This window comes from Pistacia vera, unplaced genomic scaffold (assembly GCF_008641045.1).
Source record: "Pistacia vera cultivar Batoury unplaced genomic scaffold, PisVer_v2 Contig59, whole genome shotgun sequence".
Taxonomy (NCBI): domain Eukaryota; kingdom Viridiplantae; phylum Streptophyta; class Magnoliopsida; order Sapindales; family Anacardiaceae; genus Pistacia; species Pistacia vera.
Window position 1 is genome coordinate 423,331 of NW_022196434.1, and position 8,602 is coordinate 431,932.

The 8,602-nt window shown below is 32.0% G+C and overlaps 2 pseudogenes; both read right to left on the reverse strand.

Annotated features, from left to right (window-relative positions):
* Positions 1–725: 725 nt before the first annotated feature.
* LOC116109857 lies at positions 726–2,543 on the reverse strand (annotated as a pseudogene).
* Positions 2,544–7,254: 4,711 nt separating this feature from the next.
* On the reverse strand, positions 7,255–8,602 carry LOC116109742 (annotated as a pseudogene).

An 8,602-nucleotide genomic window follows, 5' to 3' on the forward strand; every position in this document is an offset into this window, starting at 1 on the left:
TAATAGTGCAATGAAGTTGATTTCGTGATGTGAATCGACTAAAATCGAAAAAAATGTGATAGCAACAATCGACTTTTGCCAACAATTGCAAGGCGTTGGAGGGACTTAATTGTTATATTTAGTGGTTTATTTATTGAATTTTAAACTTTTTATCACTCAGTTTGACCAACCGTCACAACTAGTTAAACTAGTGAAGTTGAACCCAACAACTTAGCTGGTGTCACCTGGCTGGTTATTAATCATTGATATTTCTAATATTTGTATTTGATTAAATCTCAACTATTAAAAGTTTTTTTTTCTTCTAATAATATAATAAATTCGTATTAGATTTTAAAGGGTCACCGATATTGGTACATTATGGTGTGATGTAAGCTATCAGTATCATAATAGCATAGATTCAAACGAAACAGTCCATGACATGACCCAACTTTCTATGGGGACAAAAATCCACAATCCTTTAAAATCATGTTTAAACTTATGAGAAGTACAAAATTTGAGCACATGTTGGCAAAATTTGAATCTCTTCAAACAAGTTTATCAATGTGATAATTTAAAGCCATCCAATTGTAATCTACAGGATTTAGATAATTTTTTGTGAATATCAGAATCGAAGGAATAATTTTGTATAGTTTTGTTTTAATAATACATCTGGAAAGTGATTATTCCTAGCTATTTGAATTAATCCGATTGAAAATCCAAGAGAAAGTCGCTTCCTATTTGATCACTTCAATTTAAACCGAATATCATGAAATAATAAGAAGCTAAAATATATTCAAATAAGACCTAATAGCTGAGAAATCTCAAGTTTCCAAATTTACCAAGTTGGTAATGCCAGTTTACCAGCATAACTCTGTTCTCATGATATTCACAACAATGTTGACTCTGATTAGTTTTTTGTTAAACGATCAGGACATATGCGCAACTGTCATCCATTTTTTCACCATCTGATGTCCCTTTTTGATCCTCAGCAACCTGATCCCCTTCTGCAGTTCCTTGTTCATTTTCATTAGCCCCTTCTGCCAGTTCCTTCATTCTCATTAGTCCCTTCTTCAATGATTGTTTGGTTTGGATGAGGTGGGAGCAATGTTACAGCCAGGTCTACTAACTCTTCTAGTTGCTCTTCATCAAAACGAGTGTCGGATTGCTCTATAACCTACAAAATGTGAAACAAATTAAAATAATTTATAGCATAAAATGCATTTGTTTGACAAAACACAAGGCTATGAGTGAAAGAGATATAAGCTGTCTCAGAATAGTAACAAAAAGGGTCTTCCTAAATGCATCCTTGGTCATTACACACAAACATCAAAATACAAACCCTTTGCCTAGACTGATATGACAACAATTATAAGTTTAAAAATTCTAATTTCTACAGAAATGATCAAAAACTACATGAAACATAACATCCTTCTGTTGTCAATGATGCACACAAATCCTTGCTCTCTAGCATGAGATAATAAATTAAAAAAAAACGCTGAGAGATAGATATACTCTATATCCAAAAGCTACAGTGTGTCGTATCATAATAGAAGCAGTAAGACAAATCATGCTGAAATGCGAACTTTATTAGTTTACCAACAGAATAGGAGTTAATACAGAAGAAAATAAATATTACCGAGTCTATTTCAACTAAAGAGAAGGCCGAATGTTGATAATATTCAGCATCTCACTTTTGCAAGTTTGAATTTTTTACACTTCTCAAAAATTCATTGACTCCCTCTCTTGTTTGATTGCAAGCACCACTCTCCACCAAATAATCATAAACCTATAGCAAAAGCAAGAAAATAAGCCATTAATGCATGCTAATGATAAATAATATTGATTAAAAAAATGAGAACCATTAATCATAAGAAAAATCAACCACCTTGAACTCAGATTGTGCCACTGGAACAAGAACTCGTGTCGGATCCTTCGAAGCACCCCTGGATCGTAGAAAATCAGCACTTCAAAATTTGTAAGTGCACCGGCATTGCCTTCCAATCTGCAAAACGCTCAAACAGTTTTAACTAGATGATATATATATATATATATAGGAACAATTTATTGATCTGAGCCAAAATAAATAAAAGGAAAAACAGAATGTAATTATAGAGACTCATTCATTTACACAATGGAGCTCGCTAGCTAAAACTAAAGGCAACAGTAACTAAAGAACGACCGGATAAGATTGCAAGTGCTTACATCTTCATTCTCTTGAAAAAGACAGCGTTAAATTAACCCCAATTACTATGCTCCTTCAGTCTATACAAACGGTTGTCAAATGACTTGCTCTGTCGTTAACATGGAAAACAAAGTTTCAGTGTAGAATTTTCATCGAGCATGTGCATTGCATTAAACTAAATGAAAAGTTCTGGATCACATCAACTTCTATGTGAATAGAGTCGTAGACATTATCATGAAAGAACTGCTAATACAACAAATATATTAAAAACACTGCAGGTAAAGAGATATGCAACCAAAAAAAAAAAAAATCACATACACAGAGAAAAACTCCCAAAATAAGGTTGAAGCAAATCCGAGTAGATATGTTGTGGTTCTTCAAACGAACGCGGGTGAGTCCGGATCACCGCCAGCAGCAGATGTATTATTCTTAGGACCCAAGTATTTGTGAATTTCCCGCGAATTTCAAATGATTCAAGTGTTGAAGGGATTACTGGAGATTCGGAAGATCGGCAGTGAAGTGGCTTTGGGCTTCGGCGAATAGGGAAATAATAATTAAATAGAGGCATCGTAGTTCAGATAAGATTGGTGATGTTTTTAATTAGGGAATCTACAAGAATTTGTACTAAAATTGGAATACGTCCATGAAATTTTTTGAATGGTAATTGAAGGCCTTGTAAATCATGGATGTGAGGAGGTAACTAGAAATTCTATTGACTATTAATGTTAAATGAGCTAGTGAATATAATCTTTATACACCCAAGGGTTTGGCCTCGATTAAGAAGATTTATTCTCTTTATTAAATTCCTAGTTTTAAGCTATCTTGGGGTCATCTACAACATTTTGTGCTTACATTGAGCTTGAAGGGTGTTCAAATTGGTCTCAAAAATTAATTAAGATACATGCAAATAGTCTAGACACCCCATGTATATATATATATGATTTCGATTTGCATCGGTTTGTTCAGAGACCATGCCAAAATCAAGTGATCAAGATTCACCCATGTGTCACCCAATCATGGATAGCTTAACCAATGAGTTTTATTAGTCTCTAAGTATGGTTGTTATGACTTAAGGATTAGAGAAAACTTACTCATATTTGAATTACGAGGGATTAAGCGTGTAATTCACCCTGTAATCTACCGACTCTCAATCATTGTCAAAATGCTTTTATAAAAGGGGATGCCACCCCAATTGCAGGATCCCCATAGAGACAAAAAGGGCAGCCCCTTGATACAAAAATGAAAGAAGTATGCTTAATGAAGTATATCAACTTGCTGAGCTTATCTCCTCTGTAATATTTCTCTTGTAATCACCTCATTCACAACTCAAAACAATAATATAACAGTAGATGTAAGCTTAGTCTTAACCTGCCAAACTACTTTAAAAATTTTATTACGTGTTTATTATTTGTTTATTATTATTTACTTGTTGATTTTAATTAAACACACGCACATTTTAACCAGTCTCATCGTGGTCGAGTGGGTATCCCTAATTATTGCAGATTTTTGTAATATAATATATATATATATATATATATATATATATATATTATATTATTATAATATAGATATAGAGAGAGAAGAGAGAGAGAGAGAGAGAGAGAGAGAGAGAGAGAGAGAGAAGAGAGAGAGAGAGAGAGAGTAACTTTCACATAATGATACTCTATATAGGAATAATCCCCATATAGTCATAAAAAATTTCGATCTCAACTTAGGCCAATTATAAATAAGAATAATTTCACATTTTAATAAATTATAATTTCTCTAGGTCACGTCTTAAGGAATTTGCCTCTACATAGTAATAATTATATGTTTATAGCAAAAAATATATGTTATTTTGCATTAAAGGTTTAAGATAAAATAAAATATTTATCTAAAGTTGTTTAAGACAATTATTTATGCTTCAGAATTGTTATTATATCTTTTATCTTGCAAATACGTAATACGTCGCCAGCATGGACACCTTTTTGTTGAAGCTAAAATATTTATAGCTTCTCAAGCATGTTTAGAGCTTCTTGGCATGCAACTTTTGGTATTTTCATACTATCATCCTCCGGATTATCTCATTCCTCTTCTTATAAAATTTCAGTAATAATTTATTCTTCAGTTAAAGTATACACAACTTGTTACTCATTTGGATGATCGAGGAAGACATTTAATTAATATCAATTTAATTAGTGTAATGAAATTGTCGAATTTTATCACTCAAATCTGCAATGACTCATTGATTATTCTAATCCACTTCATTTGTAACTTGCAATTCATCGACATCAGGAGTCCTAATTTTGCAGTGCTTAAAACAATTGACAATTGTCATTGGCCGTGCATCAATTAACCATGCAACAACTGTATTTACAATTCTATCAAGACCATTTATCTTTTATGGTTCCAAAACACGATCTTCTATTCGTTTCAAGAATAGGCAATTAAAGTGCTGACGATAATTACCTTTAAAATTTCTAATGATGCCTGCATCACATGGTTGGATTTTGGAAGTGCTAGTTGGTGGTAGGAACAAAAAAATAAAAAATAAAATCCTAATGCTACTAAAACAATTGATTGAAATCATAATACTATTAAAACATGAATTATAAAATAAGAAATCAAGTAATATTCCTACATCATGAAAAAATAAATAAGAAATCATAATACTACTAAAACATAAATTATAAAATAAGAAATCAAAACAATAATTATTATAACTACACATCTATTAAGTTATAACTCCTCATAATAATAAATTTATTTAATCCCAACATTATGACTATATAGAGGTTTTACCGTATATTTGACATTGTCGACATATTAAAGTACAATCCTTAATTGACGTTTTTATAACATCGGGAATAAAAGAAATAAAGAGTGTCACATAATTCTGATACGCTCGAAAAGCACTTAAAGTTAAGACGCAACATACGAAATAGCAAAAGTGCTTCCATAAGAAGTGCTTAAAATGGAAGTATTTATGAAAAAGTACTTCGCAGTATTTTCTTAAAAGTATATATATATTTTTACCCATTTAAGTCAAATACTATAAATATGTGTGAAAAATAAGTACTTCCATTTACAAATCACAGCCTTAAATTGCAAGAAAATAATAAAAATTATTGACAAATTATACTCCTTTTCGAAATTGCTTTCATCTGCAACTCTGTAGTACAGAGCATAGTCCCCAAATCCAGAGAAAAAAGAAAAGAGTAAAAAAAAAAAAAAAAAAACAAAAACAGAGTAGACTGTACACACGAAGGAATTGAATTTTTTATCGTCTTTACATTTGACGTTGAACTCTGGGTTTGTCGTTGTTCTGATAGTTTGCACGTGCAATGTTCAATATTACAGAGGAAAGTAAAAAAAAAAAACAAAAAAAGTAACTGTAAAAAGAAAAAGGCTTCACAAAAATACTTTAAAAAGCCCCCACTTTGTCTTTAAAATCAAAGAGGGCGACGATATTATAAGAAAACAGGAACCCCAATGCCCAATTCCCATATGGTGTCTTCTTCAAGTGTCTCTTCAAATCAGAGCAACCCACCTGACAGCTGACATATATAATTTTTTCATTACAGAATTTGAATAATGGATGAAATTGATGAGTAATAATTTATTTCTGGATTGGGTGAGGCAGGGTGACAAGAGGGTAGAAAGGGGTTGGGTGTGGTGGCTCCAAGATGAACTCAAATGTGAAAGGTGGTGATGTTGCGGGGTGTGGTGCCGTCAGGTTGCCCATTCACTAACTTTGGTCTTTAGGTTTGGGAAGAGGGAAAAGATTGAAATGATATTTGATTTGCAGGTGGTGTGGCAGTTGTAGTTTAATAGACTTTATGTAAAGCCGCTCTTCCCTCTTTCCTTTCGATCAAGCTTTTTGGGATTGGGAGTGCTTATGTCAAATCTTTCACTTCATTATTTCATCTCACGTATCTCTATTCCTGAGATATGTGTCCTAATTGTCTATATGTATGCTCATTATCTATTATCAATATTTTGAGAGCAATGTTACCGTTTCTCAAAAAAAAAAAAATAAAAAAAAATATATTATATATATATATCCAATTCATGCTATTTTTGTTTGTTTTAAAACAAAATTTAAATTAATCGTGATCATGATGTTATCACGTCTATCATTTTTCATATTTTTAACAAGTTTTTCAATAAATATAGTAATTTTTCAATGTTTTAAAACCCGATCTAATCCAACGATTGAACCAATTTAATCAGAACCCAAGGCTTTCATTGGGCTAGATTATCTATTTTACTATTTATCAAAAACCCTTAGAAATTATGATGATTATTGATAATAATTGAAAAATCAGAATATTAGAGCTTTTGAAGAGAAAGTATCATGAGTGTAATAGTGAATGAAGTTGATTTCGGTGAGTGAATCGACTAAAATCGAAAAAAATTGTGATAGCACAACTCGACTTTTGCCAACAATTAGCAAGGCGTTGGAGGGACTTAATTGTTAATTTAGTGGTTTTATTTATTGATTTTAAACTTTTTATCACTCAGTTTGACCAACCGATCAAACTAGTTAACTAGTGAAGTTAGACCCAACAACTTAGCTGGTGTCACCACCTGGGCTGTTTATTAATCATTGATATTTTCTAATATTTGTATTTGATTAAATCTCAACTATTAAAGTTTTTTTTTCTTCTAATAATATAATAAATTCGTATTAGTTTTAAAGGTCACCGATATTGGTACATTTGTGGGTGATGTAAGCTATCAGTTATATAGCATAGATTCAAACGAAAACAGTCCATGACATGACCCACTTTCTATGGGGACAAAAATCCACAATCCTTTAAAATCATGTTTAAACTTATGGAGAGTACAAAATTTGAGCACATGGTTGGCAAATTTGAATCTCTTCAAACAAGTTTATCAATGTGATAATTTAAAGCCATCCAATTGTAATCTACAGGATTTAGATAAATTTTTTGTGAATATCAGAATCGAAGGAATAATTTTGTATATTTTGTTTTTAATAAACATCTGGAAAGTGATTATTCCTAGCTATTTGAATTAATCCGATTGAAAATCCAAAGAGAAAGTCGCTTCCTATTTGATCACTTTCATTTTAAACCGAATATATGAAATAATAAGAAGCTAAAAATATATTCAAATAGACCTAATAGCTGGAGAACTCAAGTTTCCAAATTTACCAAGTTGGTAATGCTAGTTTACCAGCATAACTCTGTTCTCATGATATTCACAACAATGTTGACTCTGATTAGTTTCTTGTTAAACGATCAGGACATATGGCATCACTGTCATCCATTTTTTCACCATCTGATGTCCCTTTTTTTTGATCCTCAGCAACCTGATCCCCTTCTGCGTTCCTTGTTCATTTTCATTAGCCCCTTCTGCAGGTCCTTCATTCTCATTAGTCCCTTCTTCAATGATTTGTTTGGTTTGGATGAGGTGGGAGCAATGTTACAGCCAGGTCTACTAACTCTTCTAGTTGCTCTTCATCAAAACGAGTGTCGGATTGCTCTATAACCTACAAAATGTGAAACAAATTAAAATAATTTATAGCATAAAATGCATTTGTTTGACAAAACACAAGGCATATGGTGAAAGAGATATAAGCTGTCTCAGAATAGTAACAAAAAGGGTCTTCCTAAATGCATCCTTGGTCATTACACACAAACATCAAAATACAAACCCTTTGCCTAACTGATATGACAACAATTATAAATTTAAAAATTCTAATTTCTACAGAAATGATCAAAAACTACATGAAACTGAAACACCCTTCTGTTGTCAATGATGCACACAAATCCTTGCTCTCTAGCATGAAGATAATAAATTAAAAAGAAAACGCTGAGAGATAGATATACTCTATATCAAAAGCTACAGTGTGTCGTTATCAATAAGAGGAGCAGTAAGACAAATCATGCTGAAATGCGAACTTTATTATTTACCAACAGAATAGGAGTTAATACAGAAAGAAAATAAATATTACCGAGTCTATTTCAACTAAGAGGAAGGCCGAATGTTGATAATATTCAGCATCTCAGCTTTTGCAAGTTTGAATTTTTTACACTTCTCAAAAATTCATTGACTCCCTCTCTTGTTTGATTGCAAGCACCACTCTCACCAATAATCATAAACCTATAGCAAAAAGCAAGAAAATAAGCCATTAATGCATGCTAATGATAAATAATATTGATTAAAAAAATGAGAACCATATATCATAAGAAAATCAACCACCTTGAACTCAGATTGTGCCACTGGACAAGAACTCGTGTCGGATCCTTCGAAGCACCCCTGGATCGTAGAAAATCAGCACTTCAAAATTTGTAAGTGCACCGGCATTGCCTTCCAATCTGCAAAACGCTCAAAACTTTTAACTAGATGATATATATATATATATATTAGAACAAATTTATTGATCTGAGCCAAAAATAAAAAAAGAACAGAATGTAATTATAGAGACTCCAT